The sequence below is a fragment of the Loxodonta africana genome, chromosome 10, assembly GCF_030014295.1.
Source record: "Loxodonta africana isolate mLoxAfr1 chromosome 10, mLoxAfr1.hap2, whole genome shotgun sequence".
NCBI lineage: Eukaryota > Metazoa > Chordata > Mammalia > Proboscidea > Elephantidae > Loxodonta > Loxodonta africana.
This window is the reverse complement of record NC_087351.1, coordinates 45,983,082-45,997,177: the sequence shown is the minus strand read 5'-3', so window position 1 is coordinate 45,997,177 and position 14,096 is coordinate 45,983,082. Positions and strand designations below refer to the sequence as shown.

The following is a 14,096-nucleotide window of genomic DNA, read 5'->3' as shown; positions in this document are numbered from 1 at the left end:
CTCATGAGCACAATTAAGTGTTCTGGAATTCCCATTCTTTGCAGTGTTATCCATAGTTTGTTATGATCCACACAGTCGAATGCCTTTGCATAGTCAATAAAACACAGGTAAACATCCCTCTGGTATTCTCTGCTTTCGGCTGGGATCCATCTGACATCACCAATGATATCCCTGGTTCCACGTCCTCTTCTGAAACTGGCCTGAATTTCTGGCAGTTCCCTGTCAATATACCGCTGCAGCCGTTTTTGAATCGTCTTCAGCAAAATTTTGCTTGAGTGTGATATTAATGATATTGTTCTATAATTTCCCCATTCGGTTGGATCACCTTTCTTGGGAATAGGCATAAATATGGATCTCTTCCAGTCAGTTGGCCAGGAAGCTGTCTTCCATATTTCTTGGCATAGACGAGTGAGCATCTCCAGTGCTGCATCTGTTTGTTGAAACATCTCAATTGATATTCCATCAATTCCTGGAGCCTTGTTTTTTGCCAATGCCTTCAGAGCAGCTTGGACTTCTTCCTTCAGTACCATCGGTTCCTGACCATATGACACCTCTTGAAATGGTTGAATATCGACTAATTCATTTTGGTATAATGACTCTGTGTATTCCTTCCATCTTCTTTTGATGCTTCCTGAGTCGTTTAATATTTTCCCCATGGAATCCTTCACTATTGCAACTCGAGGCTTGAATTTTTTCTTCAGTTCTTTCAGCTTGAGAAATGCTGAGCGTGTTCTTCCCTTTTGGTTTTCCATCTCCAGCTCTTTGCACGTGCGTGTCATTATAATACTTTACTTTGTCTTCTCGAGAGACCCTTTGAAATCTTCTGTTCAGTTCTTTTACTTCATCAATTCTTCCTTTTGCTTTAGCTGCTCGACGCTCAAGAGCAAGAGTCAAAGTCTCCTCTGACATCTAATTCCTATAGAAAGGAAAAATCACTACTGTTATTTTTAAGAGTTCACAAAAATAATATTTCAGGTTCTTTCCAAGACCCATAAAGGAGGCAGAGGACAGACCTGTTCTCCTCAAGCTTACCTTTCACTGAAGGAATTGTCCTGGTCTTGCCATTGACTTCTTCCTTTCTTGTGAGGTCACGTGGGTTGACTCCTCCTCTATGTGCTGAAAGCAAAAATAGTAGCGCTAACCATCTGTCACTTAAATAAGAGATGTATTACTCTAATCCAGTGGTTCTTGACCTTGGCTGCACATTAAGATCATCTGCTTTTAACACTCCCAAGCCCAGATCAATTACATCAGAATCTCTGGGGCTGGACCTAGGCATTGGTAGTTTTGTTTAAAGCTTCCCAAGTGTTTCCAATTTGCTGACAAGGTTGCCAACCACTGTTTAAACCAAAAGGATGAAATGTCACTGCAGGAGCATCATAGCTCATGTGAAGGTGAGGTCCCAACTGCAGCTCAAAGATCATCAGGGCCACACCCAGCATTGTCTTTACTATTCCTCCTGCACATCATTGTAAATTCAGCATTCTCCACCACAGTGCAAACAAGAGAAGAAATCAGAAGCAGTACCTGGCTGAGATAACACATACAAAAGTTCCAGTGGTGTGCTGGAGCCAGCTAGTACTAGTTTGCAAGAGCTGATTGTGCACATTGTGCACATTTCCTCCTAACTCCATGTATGGTGACACGAGACTGGGAGCTTGTATGGTGTGGTAGTATTTACACCACAGAAATTTGGCAAACACTACAAATTAGGGCTTGTTTTCCCCTAGAGAGCCAGTTGTTATGCATTTATCAGCATACCACTGTATAGATCTCAGTCCCTGACCCTGGTCAGAACAGAGAGGGAAAGTGAAAATCACCCTTGGTCCATTAGCATGTCTGAGCTAATGATAATCCCAAACCAAACCAAACCCATTGCCCTTGAGCCAATTCCAACTCACAGGGACCCTATAGGATAGAGCAGGACTGCCCCATGGAGTTTCCAAGGAGCGCCTGGTAGATTTGAACCACCAAACTTTTGGTTAGCAGCCGTAGCACTTAGCCACTACACCAGAAAGGTTTCCTTATTACTCTTCTACTATGTAAATAAGGAGAAGGCACTAAAGCCAAATAGCAAGAAAAATTAGGAGTTTGCTGCTGCCATTATAATCTTAGCGGCATCACCGAAACCCAAAACCAAACCCAGTGCCATCGAGTGGATTCCGACTCATAGCGACCCTATAGGACAGAGTAGAACTGCCCTGTAGAGTTTCCAAGGGGCGCCTGGTGCATTCAAACTGCTGACCTTTTGGTTAGCAGCTGTAGCACTTAACGGCTTCGCCACCAGGGTTTCCAGTGGCATCACAGGTAAGCATAAATGGATAATAAAAATTTAATATGAATACATCACTTTATATATGGGCGCCTGTCCATTATTTCTTTAGGCAGAGAACCAAGATAAAGAAAAGGTGGACATGTCATTACGGTAGTTATGTTATAGTATAAACTACTCTAGTAAGAAGATTCCAAAATTCAGTGGCATAAACAAGAAAGTGTATACCTATCATGTAAATATCCAAAAGTAGAAAGCCCAAGGCTGATATGGCAGCTTTCATTTCTGAGTACAAGGCTGATACTCGTAGCTCCTATCATCATATCTGCATGCCAACCAGTGGGAAGGGGAGAAGAGGAACACACACCTTTCCTATTATAAGCACACAACTAGGAATGACTTGTTTCTCTTCCACTTGTACTCATTGGCCAAAACTTAGTCTCATGACTGCACCTAGCCGTAAGGAAGCCTGAGAAATATAGTCTTCACAGGGAAAGACAGTCTTCACTGGGCAAAGTCCCCAGATAAACCTCAGAAACTTATTACTAAAAGAAGGGGAGAATGAGTATTTACGGACAATTAGAAGCCTTTGCCACACTGCCCACAAATGCAGCTTTGTGTGTTATTGTGGCTGGGGTGGAGGTTTAGCAAGGTAATCCCTTAAAAACTTTTATAGGCTACAATTATGTTCTCAGGTTGCAAGTTCTGACTCTCCTAGGAGCTTCCTGTGTTAGTAGAACAACATATCTTCTCTGGAAGTTTCTATGTATTCACTGGAAATAATTTTTAGAGTTAAATTCAATATACATGTGTGAAAATGTCTGTCATAATTTAAAATTTGGTGATAGACTTTCAAATGTAGTATTTTACTTCATATATTTTTTACCCAAGGAATACTTTTAAAAACCATTTTATTAAGACTTATAAAGATATTTTTATAACAACAAAAAAGCCCTACAAAACTCTGAACCATAAATATGCTTGTTGTTGTTAGGTGCCATCGAGTCAGTTCTGGCTCATAGTGACCCCATGCACAACAAAACAAAACAAAACACTGCTCGGTCCTGCTCCATCCTTACAATCGTTGTTATGCTTGAGCCCATTGTTGCAGCCATTGTGCCAATCCATCTCATTGAGGGTCTTCCTCTTTTCCGCTAAACCTGTAATTTACCAAGCATGATATCCTTCTCCAGGGACTGATCCCTCCTGACAACATGTCCAAAGTATGTAAGACGCAGTCTCACCATCCTTGCTTCTAAGGAGCATTCTGGTTGTACTTCTTCTAAGACAGATTTGTTCTTTTGGCAGTCCATGGTATATTCAATATTCTTCGCCAATACCACAGTTCAAAGGCATCAGTTCTTCTTCGGTCTTCCTTATTCATTGTCCAGCTTTCACATGCATATGATGAGACTGAAAATACCATGGCTTGGGCCAGGTGCACCTTAATCGTCAAGGTGACATCTTTGCTTTTCAACACTTTAAGGAGGTCTGTTGGAGCAGATTTGCCCAATGCAATGCATCTTTTGATTTCTTGACTGCTGCTTCCATGGGTATAGATAGTAGAAATGAAATCCTTGACAACTTCAATCTTTTCTCCATTTATCGTGATGTTGCTTATTGGTCCAGTTGTGAGGATTCTTGTTTTCTTTATGTTGAGGTGTAATCCATACTGAAGGGTGCGGTCTTTGATCTTCATTAGTAAGTGCTGCAAGTCCTCTTCACTTTCAGCAAGCAAGGTTGTGTCATCTGCATAATGCGGGTTGTTAATAAGTCTTCTTCCAATCTTGATGCCCCGTTCTTCTTCATACAGTCCAGCTTCTCGGATTATTTGCTCCACACAAATTGAATAGGTATGGTGAAAGGATACAACCCTGATGCACACCCTTCCTGACTTTAAACCACTCAGTATCCTCTTGTTCTGTCTGAACAACTGCCTCTTGATCTATGTACAGGTTCCTCATGAACACAATTAAGTGTTCTGGAATTCTCATTCTTCACAATGTTATCCATAACTCGCCATGATCCGCACAGTCTAATACCTTTGCATAGTCAATAAAACACAGGTAAACATGCTTCTGGTAGTCTCTGCTTTCAGCCAGGATCCATCTGACATCAGCAATGATTTCCCTGGTTCCACGTACTCTTCTGAATCCGGCGTGACTTTCTGGCAGTTCCCTGTCGATATACTGCTGCAGCTGCTTTTGAATGATCTTCAGCAAAAATTTGCTTGCATTTTATATTAACGATAAGAAATTGTCCAATAATTCCCTCATTCAGTTGGATCACCTTTCTTGGGGATAGGCATAAATATGGATCTCTTCCAGTCAGTTGGCCAGGAAGCTGTCTTCCATGTTTCTTGGCATAACGAGTGAGCACTTCCAGTGCTGCATCCATTTGTTTAAACATCTCAACTGATATGCTGTCAATTCCTGGAACCTTGTTTTTCGCCAATGCCTTCAGTGCATCTTGGCCTTCTTCCTTCAGTACCATTGGTTCCTGATCATATGCTGCCTCTTGAAATACTTCCTGTGGCATTTAATATTTTCCCCATAGAATCCTTCACTATTGCAACTCGAAGCTTGATTTTTTTCTTTAGTTCTTTCAGCTTGAGAAACGTCGCGCGTGTTCTTCCCTTTTGGTTTTCTATCTCCAGCTTTTTGCACATGTCATTATAATACTTTGTCTTCTTGAGCCACCCTTTGAAATCCTCTGTTCAGCTCTTTTACTTCATCATTTTTTCCTTTTGCTTTAGCTGCTCAACATTCAAGAGCAAGTTTCAGAGTCTCCTCTGACATCCATTATGGTCTTTTCTTTCTTTCCTGTCTTTTCAATGACCTCTTGCTTTCTTCATGTATCATGTTCTTGATGTCATTCCATGATTCATCCGGTCTTCGGTCATTAGTGTTCAACATGTCAAATCTATTCTTGAGATTGTCTCTGAATTCAGGTGGGATATACTCAAAGTCATATTTTGGTTCCCCTGTACTTGCTCTGGAAACACTGGTGGTGTAGTGGTTAAGTGCTACAGCTGCTAACCAAAAGGTCGGCAGTTAGAATCTGCCAGGCACTTCTTGGAAACGCTATGGGGCAGTTCTGCTCTGTCCTATAGGGTTGCTATGAGTCAGAATTGACGGCAGTGGTTTTGGTTTTGATTTTTGGACTTGCTCTGATTTTCTTCAGTTTCAGCTTGAACATGCATATGAGCAATTGATAATCTGTTCTACAGTCAGCCCCTGGCCTTGTTCTGACTGATGATATTCAGCTTTTGCATCGTCTCTTTCCACAGATGTAGTTGATTTGATTCCCATGTGTTCCATCTGGTGAGGTCCATGTTTATAGTCGCCATTTGTGTTGGTGAAAAAAGGTATTTGCAATGAAGAAGTCACTAGTCTTGCAAAATTCTATCATTCAATATCTGGCATTATTTCTATCACAAAGTCCATATTTTCCAACTACCGATTCTATAGGGTCCCTGTGAGTTAGAATTGACAACATAAGTATGCTAATTATAAATAAATAGGGATTAAAGTAATTTTCTGTTTTACAAAGGCCATCACACTAATCTTTCTTAAAAATCACTTTTGTCATAGTACTCTCCTGTTCCAAAACCCTAGTACCTGTTGGATGGAGTCTCAATGCTTTTGTTGGCATTGTGGGGCTCCATGTGCCCACTCTGTGGACCTAAACAAGCATCATAGACAATAACCAAGAACTCAGGAGAACTTGAATTCTAGTCTTGGTTCTGCCACTATCTAGCTGGGTGACAATGGATTCACCCATGTCCTGACCCTGCGTAGAGCTGACCCGAAAACTAAGATTCAAGATAGACTGGCTAATGAAAGAGCTTTCTTTAAAGTAGTTGTGGAAAGCAGCTTCTAAAATGACTCCCGAAGATTGCTGACTCCTGATAGTCAGCCCTTGAGTATGGGCTTCACCTAGTGATTTTCTTCTAACAAATAGAGTACATTAAAGGTGATGGGATGTCACTTCTGAGATTAGGTTACAAAAGACTGTGACTTCTGTCTTGCTCTCTTTTTCTTTCTGGCTCTTCTTGCTTGTTTGCTCTGATGAACAAGGTGGCATGTTGTGAATAATGCTATGGAAAGTTCCCACTGTAACAAACTGAAGTCTCTGGTCAATAGTTAGTGAGGACCTGAGTCCTGCCAACAGACAAGAACGTGAACTTGGAAGCACATCCTCCCCCAGTCCAGCCTAGAGATGATTGCTGTCCCAGCTGATACCTTGACTGCAGCCTCTTGAGAAGCCCTGACCCTAGGACCCAGCTAAGCTGTGCCCAGATTCTTTACCCACAGAAACTGAGATAATAAATGTTGATGTTTTAAGTCACTAAGTTTTGGGATAATTTGTTACATAGCAATAGATAACTAATACAGTAATGCCAAAGATGAAATATCATTTGAAAAAGGAGGGAAGTTAGGGGAAATATTACTTAGATACGTTAAAGATATCGAAAGTGATAAGGTAAACACTGAATTTAATTTTGAAAATCACATGCACAGTAAAAGTAAATAAAAAATTAAATAAATACATAATACAAATAAATCTTGGTCCAAAGACTGAGATTAATTCTCAATCTTCAGCTTGCAAAGGAAGTCATTTGGCTTTACAGAGAATGACTACTGTATTGGCACAATATAAAAGCCTGTGTCCTCAAGAGTTGGAATGTAACAAGGATGTGAGGAAAACATTGGTATTTGTGCCCAAAATGATTAGTTTTGACTAATATGCTAACAACTGTCATAAAGAGAAGAACCCTTGTTTGTGAACGCTATAGAGTTATACCACTCACTATGGTAGCCACTAACCACATGTGTTTATTTAAATTGAAGTTAAAAAGAAATAAAGTGAAAAATTCAGTTCCTAAGTCACACTAGCCACATTTCAAGTGATCAGTAGCCTTAGTAGCTAGCGGTCAAGAGAGGGGACATATAGAACGTTTCCAAAATTGCAGAAGGCACTATTGGACAGCACTGCTGTACAGTATTTTCATGATTCCTAACACCAATGTGGAAACCTTGGTGACATAGTAGTTAAGAGTTTGGCTGCTGACCCAAAGGTCGGCAGTTCGAATTCACCAGGTTCTCCCTGGAAACCCTATGTGGCAGCTCTACTCTGTCCTATAGGTTCGCTATGAGTTGGAATCAGCTCGATGGCAACGAGTTTGGTTTTTGGTTAACACCAATGTTTTCTACGTTGGTTTCACGGTTGTTCTCTCCTTGTACAGTGAACCAGTGTATGATGGCAAGGGTTCCTGGACACACTGGAGGCATCAACAGTTCAGTCAACCTCAAGGTATCCTGAACACATTGCAGGGCATCCAGGCTGAGTGGGAAGAATTTATGTTCTGAAAAGCACTAGGTGGCAGGTACCATAAAGTATTATAAAAGACCCTGTTTTAAGGTGAGCCCATATGAATTACCACTTAGATACTAGCTCCCAAACATAGACCAAGTTATATTATTGCTCTGGGCTTCTGTTTCCATATTTTTAAAATGAGAACAGAGGACTAAGCAATCTTTTAAGTTCCTTCAAGCTCTAACACTCAATGACTCTGTGTATTATCCTGATGAGAATGCTGTTTCATGTCTAAATTATTTGACAACTCGCAGAAGCAGGGTAGGAGTTATATGGCTGTATAGTGTTATTCTTTCACCTCCCCAAGAAACAGGCTTACATGATGGTTTACCCAGATTGGAACATGCTAATAATGGCAGAGCTTCTGTCTTTTAGACTGTTTGCACACTGCCCGGAGAAATCCTTAACAACTTTCTCTATAATGGGAAATTCCTGTTATGTTTCAGAAAATTAGTGTATGATGAAGATTAGTTATGAGATAATATGGATTTAATTCCTGGGTGTGGCCTGAAATTTATAAATTTCAACTAATAACTGAATATACTATATTGACAAATCAAACAAATATTAGTGACACCTATAAGAAGCCTTGGCGGCATAGTGGTTAAGAGCTATGGCTGCTCACCAAAATGTTGGCAGTTTGAATCCACCAGGTGCTCCTTGGAAACTCTGGGGCAGTTCTACTCTGTCCTATAGGGTTGCTATGAGTAGGAATCGACTCGATGGCAATGGGTTTGGTTTTTTTTTTTTTTTTTTAATAAGAAGACTTAGACCTGGAATGTTATGTCAGGTTCTGGGTACTACATTTTAAGAGGAAAAATAATAGGATTGTATAGAAAGAAAGTATAATTATGTGGCTAAAGGGCTAAAAATCACATATAACAGAGTGTTCAAGTTGAATATTCAATATAGGCACCAAAATACAATACATGTGAAATTTCAAGTATAATAATAATAATTCACCATTTAACAGTCACTCAGTCTCTTCTGGTTTAAAATGACCTCCTTTAGGATATCTTTCATTTTCCAATCTCCTTTCTCTTCCCTGGGTGAAAGATATCTGGGCACAGGCAGGAGGTGGGAAAAGGGAGCCTTACTTGCCTGTTACTGGGGGGTGAGTAGAGGGACAGCTGAACCCCCCGATCTTCAGGTTCTGTCCTTGCTGCACTGGGCACCAAAGCTGCTGCTGAGTTTTTGTGGCTGTCTGCAAAGCGCTGCCTGGGGTCTCAGCATGGTCAGTGCTTAGGGTCTTCTGTGGAGTTCAGCCACCTTATTTTCAGTCACCTTTTATGGAAATTTCTTCCATACCGTGAGCCAGCCATAGGGAGTCAGGAACTGGTGGTCTCTCAGTGCTTTCTCTACCTAACAGTATTTTGCCACCATTTCTACTGCAGTATGAGCCCTGGTGGTGCAGTGATTAAGAGCTCAGACTGTTAACAAAAAGGTCAGCAGTTTGAAACCACCAGCCACTCCTTGTAAACCCTGTGGGGCAGAGTTCTACTCTGCTCTATAGGGTCACTATGAGTAGGAATCGCCTCAATGGCAGGGGGTTTTTGGTAGTTATTCCATGTTGTTGTGGCTCTAAGATGATTGAGATCTTCCTGTGCTGCTATTTCCTGGGGGACAAGAAACAAGTCCCTCTACTCTGGATTTTCCCAGATATCTCTGTTTCTTTCAATATTCCCTACTCTCCACTGGCTTTTTGATCCTTAAGTTTGCCCCAGGGTGGGGCTAGGAGAGAGCTAAGACATTCCCTTCTGACATCCTGCCCTTCGCCTCTTGTCCTCTTCTTACTTCTTCAGGCTTAGTCAGTATTGGCTCTACATCCTATCCTGCCTGTGTATACTGCAGTTTTTAGCAAACGTTTTCCTCTTGTACCCTCTAAAAGAATTCTGAAAAATATGCACATTTGTAGGTTGACATCTAAAAGTTTTTATCATAGCTGGGATGGATTACCCAATAAGCAAGGTAAGCGTATGCTTAGGGCATCAAGAAAACAGGGGCATGAGTTGTCCAAAGCAAAGACCTGTAGATGACAAGCAGACAGGACACATGGAAAAGCGAGTACACAACAATGACTCAAGAAATACTCGGTTCATTATCCTTATTAAGTATTTAAAAAAAACCCTAAAAACAGTGGCCATCAAGTCAATTCCAACTCATAGTGACCCTACAGGACAGAGTAGAACTGCTCCATAGAGTTTCCAAGGAGTGGCTGGTGGATTCGAACTGCTGCCCTTTGGGTTGTGGAACTAGATACTGTTCAGCAGCTTTAGTTGTGACGAAATCATTGAAGAATTTGTAAGAGCAAAGAATAGAAAGAAATGTTTTTAATTATAACATGTTAGAGATGAAAGATCTGTCTAAAAATAAAATACAGTAATTTGTTGTAATATTTGTTTTCTGATCGTTACATTTTCTTTTATGACATTTTCATTTGTTCATTTATAATTATAGCATTTATTACAAAACAAGCTTCAAAATTGAAGTACGAGCCGTTTAAAGCAAAATTGGTGAAAGTCAATTTTTTATTGTGGGAGATCAACAGAATTTTACATTGATTGTTCAAGCAACTAAGGTCACTGATTCATTTTCCTTCTGTAGAATATGCAGAATATTCTTTTTGTAAAAAATGTGGTATACGGTAAAAATCTTAGTGCCCTGCATCTACTAAAAATTTTATAATCTAGCTCATCTCATTCTGCTAAAATGGCATATGCTACTTTTGTATTCCATCGCTAATATTATAGTTGCATTTAAAAAGAAGTTACATCATGAATAGCTAAGACACACACGTATCTATCTACCTATCTATCTGTATACATGTATGTACAGAGCTCACATGTCCCATATGAATGTGTGAATAAGCAGAGGAGAGGCTACCACAGGTTATCAGTGCACAGGGTCCTCAGATGCCTTAATCCGCTCCTGATTATAAATTTAATAGTTAGTTGCAAAAGATGTCATCTCTGTGTATTTGATGTTGCTCTTATGCTTTAAATGTGTTCTTGCTAAAACCTGGGGGGTTCAATTTTTCTCCTTCCATAAATGTTCCCCTCAGAACCTAACTGGCAAAACCAGTCTGCGTTGTCCAACCAATCAGCCAAATCAGCTGTACTTTCTGTCAGAACAAATCTTGATTTTATTTTTCATTGAAATAAGTGTTTTGATGAGTCCTCGTGGTAACCATATCACTTCTGATTTCTAATTCTTAGGAACAAAGGTAAATAGATGGGATAAGGAGCCAGGCGTGACCCTGCAGCCTGGGTGAAGTAAGGGCCTGTGGCCCTGGTACTTCCCTGTGAGCTCTCCTGGCTGCTCTGAGGGTCTCTCTCAGGGGCAGGCATTCTCTCACTACCCCTTTGTGGGTGTCCCAGAGATTTTTGTACCCTGGGACAATGAACTATTTTAAAATTCTGGATGGTAAGAGGAATGATTTTCTTTTGTAAAGTAGGAGAAAGAATGATTTGAAAGGGCAAGTGGGGTGGGAAAGGAGAACCTCCAGATCACTACAAATGCTAAAGGCATGTTTATTTTAGAAAAGAATACACATGGAGATTGACCATCTCTAAAACTGTTCCCTTAAAATTACCAAAACAAAACAAAAAAAACCCAAACCCAATTGCAGTTGATTCTGACTCATAGTGACCCTACAGGATACAGTAGAACTTCCCCATAGGGTTTCCAAGAAGCAGCTGGTGGATTCAAACTGCCGACGTTTTGGTTAGCAGCCGAGCTCTTAACCACTGTGCTACCAGGGCTCCCTTAAAATCACCAGTGTCCAAGTACTCCTTAGAAAGTCTTTGGGATACTCATAGACCAGCGTGAAGATCACGGCCTTCTAGTAAAGCTCTGTGCTAGACTCCCAGGTTTTCCTCTTAAAATGTTGACCAAAAAAAAAAAAAATTTTTTTTTTTTAAATTTTATTTTCCCCCAGAATCCAGATTTCTGGGTTCATGGAATTGGGGTGACCCACCCAGGCATCTGTCCTTAGGTGTCCTTTTGAACTTTGAGCCTTTAAGGAACTGTTTTCCTAAAGTCACCTTCAAGTCCAACAATAGCCAGTAAGCCGCTTAGCGAAGACCATTTTGCCTTAGACATTGGGTTGTTTTAGAGAGCTATGTGCAGGCAGTTTTGAGGAGCAGGAACCTGAGGGTCTGATTGGAAAATGTATAGCATGTCCTTAGTGACTGTTTCTCCAACTGCTTGGAAGCCTGCACATGTTCTGAACCTATCTCATGTGAAATTAACATGACAATGACCTATAGAACTGGTTTTCATTGTCCCCTTTTAGAGCCCCTTCCCGATACTTTCAGGTTGATGCTGCCTGATTTGAATCATATCTACTCACTCACAATAAATATATTCTGTTACACTAATTTTTGGTGTTTCTCTGCACATTTAGGTTTTTGACAGTGTTTAAAAAGAAAATTCAGAATTTAGGGAGCTCCCCTCCTCTCCTTTTTTTCTCTTAATAAAGCCTGGAAATATCTTCCTGTGAACTTAAAAAAAATTAGTTTGACACTCAAAACTGAGTAATGACTTTGTTCTACTTAGATATTCAGCTTTTCCCTGAAGTAGTAAAACCCGTTGATTTAATGAGTGAAGGGTTAGAGGACCCTACCACTTAAAAGGAAAGAAGAATACGTTGGCTTGATCTTTCAATAGTATCATCTTTCTTTTATCTTTCATTTGGAACAGGGATTAAACTTATTCTGTGTTGCTATAGGATAGGACCAAAGAATGGAGATATACAGAAGCTGATTTTGTCTTGATATAAGGAAGAAGTAGATCTGGGTTTGATTCTCAGCCAACGCACCTCATGAGAAGCCACCACCCATCCATCAGGGAAGATTTGCATGTTGCTATGATGCCGAACAGGTTTCAGAGAAGCTTCCAGACTAAGACAGACAAGGAAGAAAGGCCTGGTGATCTACTTCTGAAAATCAGCCAGTGAATCACAATGGTCTGATCTGCAATCAGTCATGGGGATGGGTAGGACCAGGAAGTGCGTTGTTCCTTTGTGCATGGCATTGTCGTGAGTCAGGGGCCGACTTGAGAGCAACTAACAAGACAACAGGAGGATCTGCCTCGTGTGACTTAAATGTCGCCTGGGGTCTCTGCCTGTTGAACTCTAAGGAAGATTGATGCACCCACCCTCCATTTTCACCCAGTGGGAATCCAAACTGTTCCCAAGTGTTTGGCAAATTCTTTGTTAGTGCTGACTCTAGGGGCCTGCTTTCAGTTGTACTGTGTTATATAGCACGTCAATCCAGATATAAAACTTTGATTTTCACAAAAGAATTGGGGTGGGAGAAAGCAAAGCAAATGAGACAAGGAGATGTTAACATCACAGCAAAAAAAATAAATAAATAAAAAAGAATCACTAGGAGCACAAGTAGAAAGATCCTCTGGCCAGTCCCACACAGAGACTGTACTAGCGGTCTCAGCCTCTGTCCACCTTGCTAAAAGCCCTCTCCCCTTATTGTTCTCTGCAAGCCTCTCCCAACAACTCCTTTCAGAAAGAACACAAATTATTCTTGTCTCATACAGAATATTTTAGCATGGATAGACCCATGCTCTTATGGTCTCATCATACCCAGAGTTCCCCAAAGTGCTCTGTATTTCTCCAAACTCTATTCCCTTTTAAACAAAATTCTGCTGCCATCAGAATTATCTGGTTATACTTGAGTAGTGAATTCCTTATTAATTAGGTGCAGGTGACTGTCGGAAACATCCAGAAGGAATTCCAGCACTGGAGGTAGGAGGGCGGTGGGAGGAGTTGGATCTGGGAATCCTGTACTGTCCCTTCTACGTGAAAATTCTACAACTCTACCCTCCAGAAGTAGAGATTTTTCAAAATGAAAATAATATTACTATTGGTTCTAACTCTAAAAGTAATATGTGCTTGTAAAAAAGATCAGAGAATACAAAAAGATAATATAGAAATTTCAAATAATTTACTCATATTTCTATCACCTAAAGTATCGCCATGTACATTTTGGCAATATATCATTTGAAATTTCAGATTTATACTGCTTTTAATTTTAATTTTTTTTAAATAGGATTAAAACACGATGCCTTCTTATAATCTATTCCCTCCCACTGAGTATATATTCATATCAACAATTATAAACCTATATCATAATTTTTAATAACCACGTAGAATCCTGTAATTTATTTAACCAACATCCTATTGTTGGACATTTAGGTTCTTTCCAAGCTTTACGTAATGCTGCAATAAGTATATTAGCACATATGTCTTACAGAGTTTGAAAAGTTTCCCTAAATCCTTCCCCCGAAACTTTTGAAGTTAACTACTACACATTAGCACTTACGGAATCTCTTTTTCTCCAGATTCTTAAGTTCTTGAAGATGCAGCCGTGTGATCGTTTTAGAAAATTATGGGTGTCAAAATAATACTATGTCGTGGCATTGTTAGGTA

The 14,096-nt window shown here is 40.2% G+C and overlaps 1 long non-coding RNA gene across 1 annotated transcript in view; it reads right to left on the bottom strand.

The window, feature by feature from the left end:
- Positions 1-368: 368 nt before the first annotated feature.
- The window catches only part of LOC135232603 (uncharacterized), a 39,725-nt gene continuing 25,997 nt past the window's right edge, over positions 369-14,096 (bottom strand). The window contains exons 3-4 of the long non-coding RNA XR_010323147.1: positions 1,033-1,116; positions 369-916 (exon numbers count right to left, since the gene is read on the bottom strand). This is a non-coding gene — a long non-coding RNA (uncharacterized LOC135232603). The remainder of the gene's footprint in view (positions 917-1,032; positions 1,117-14,096) is intronic.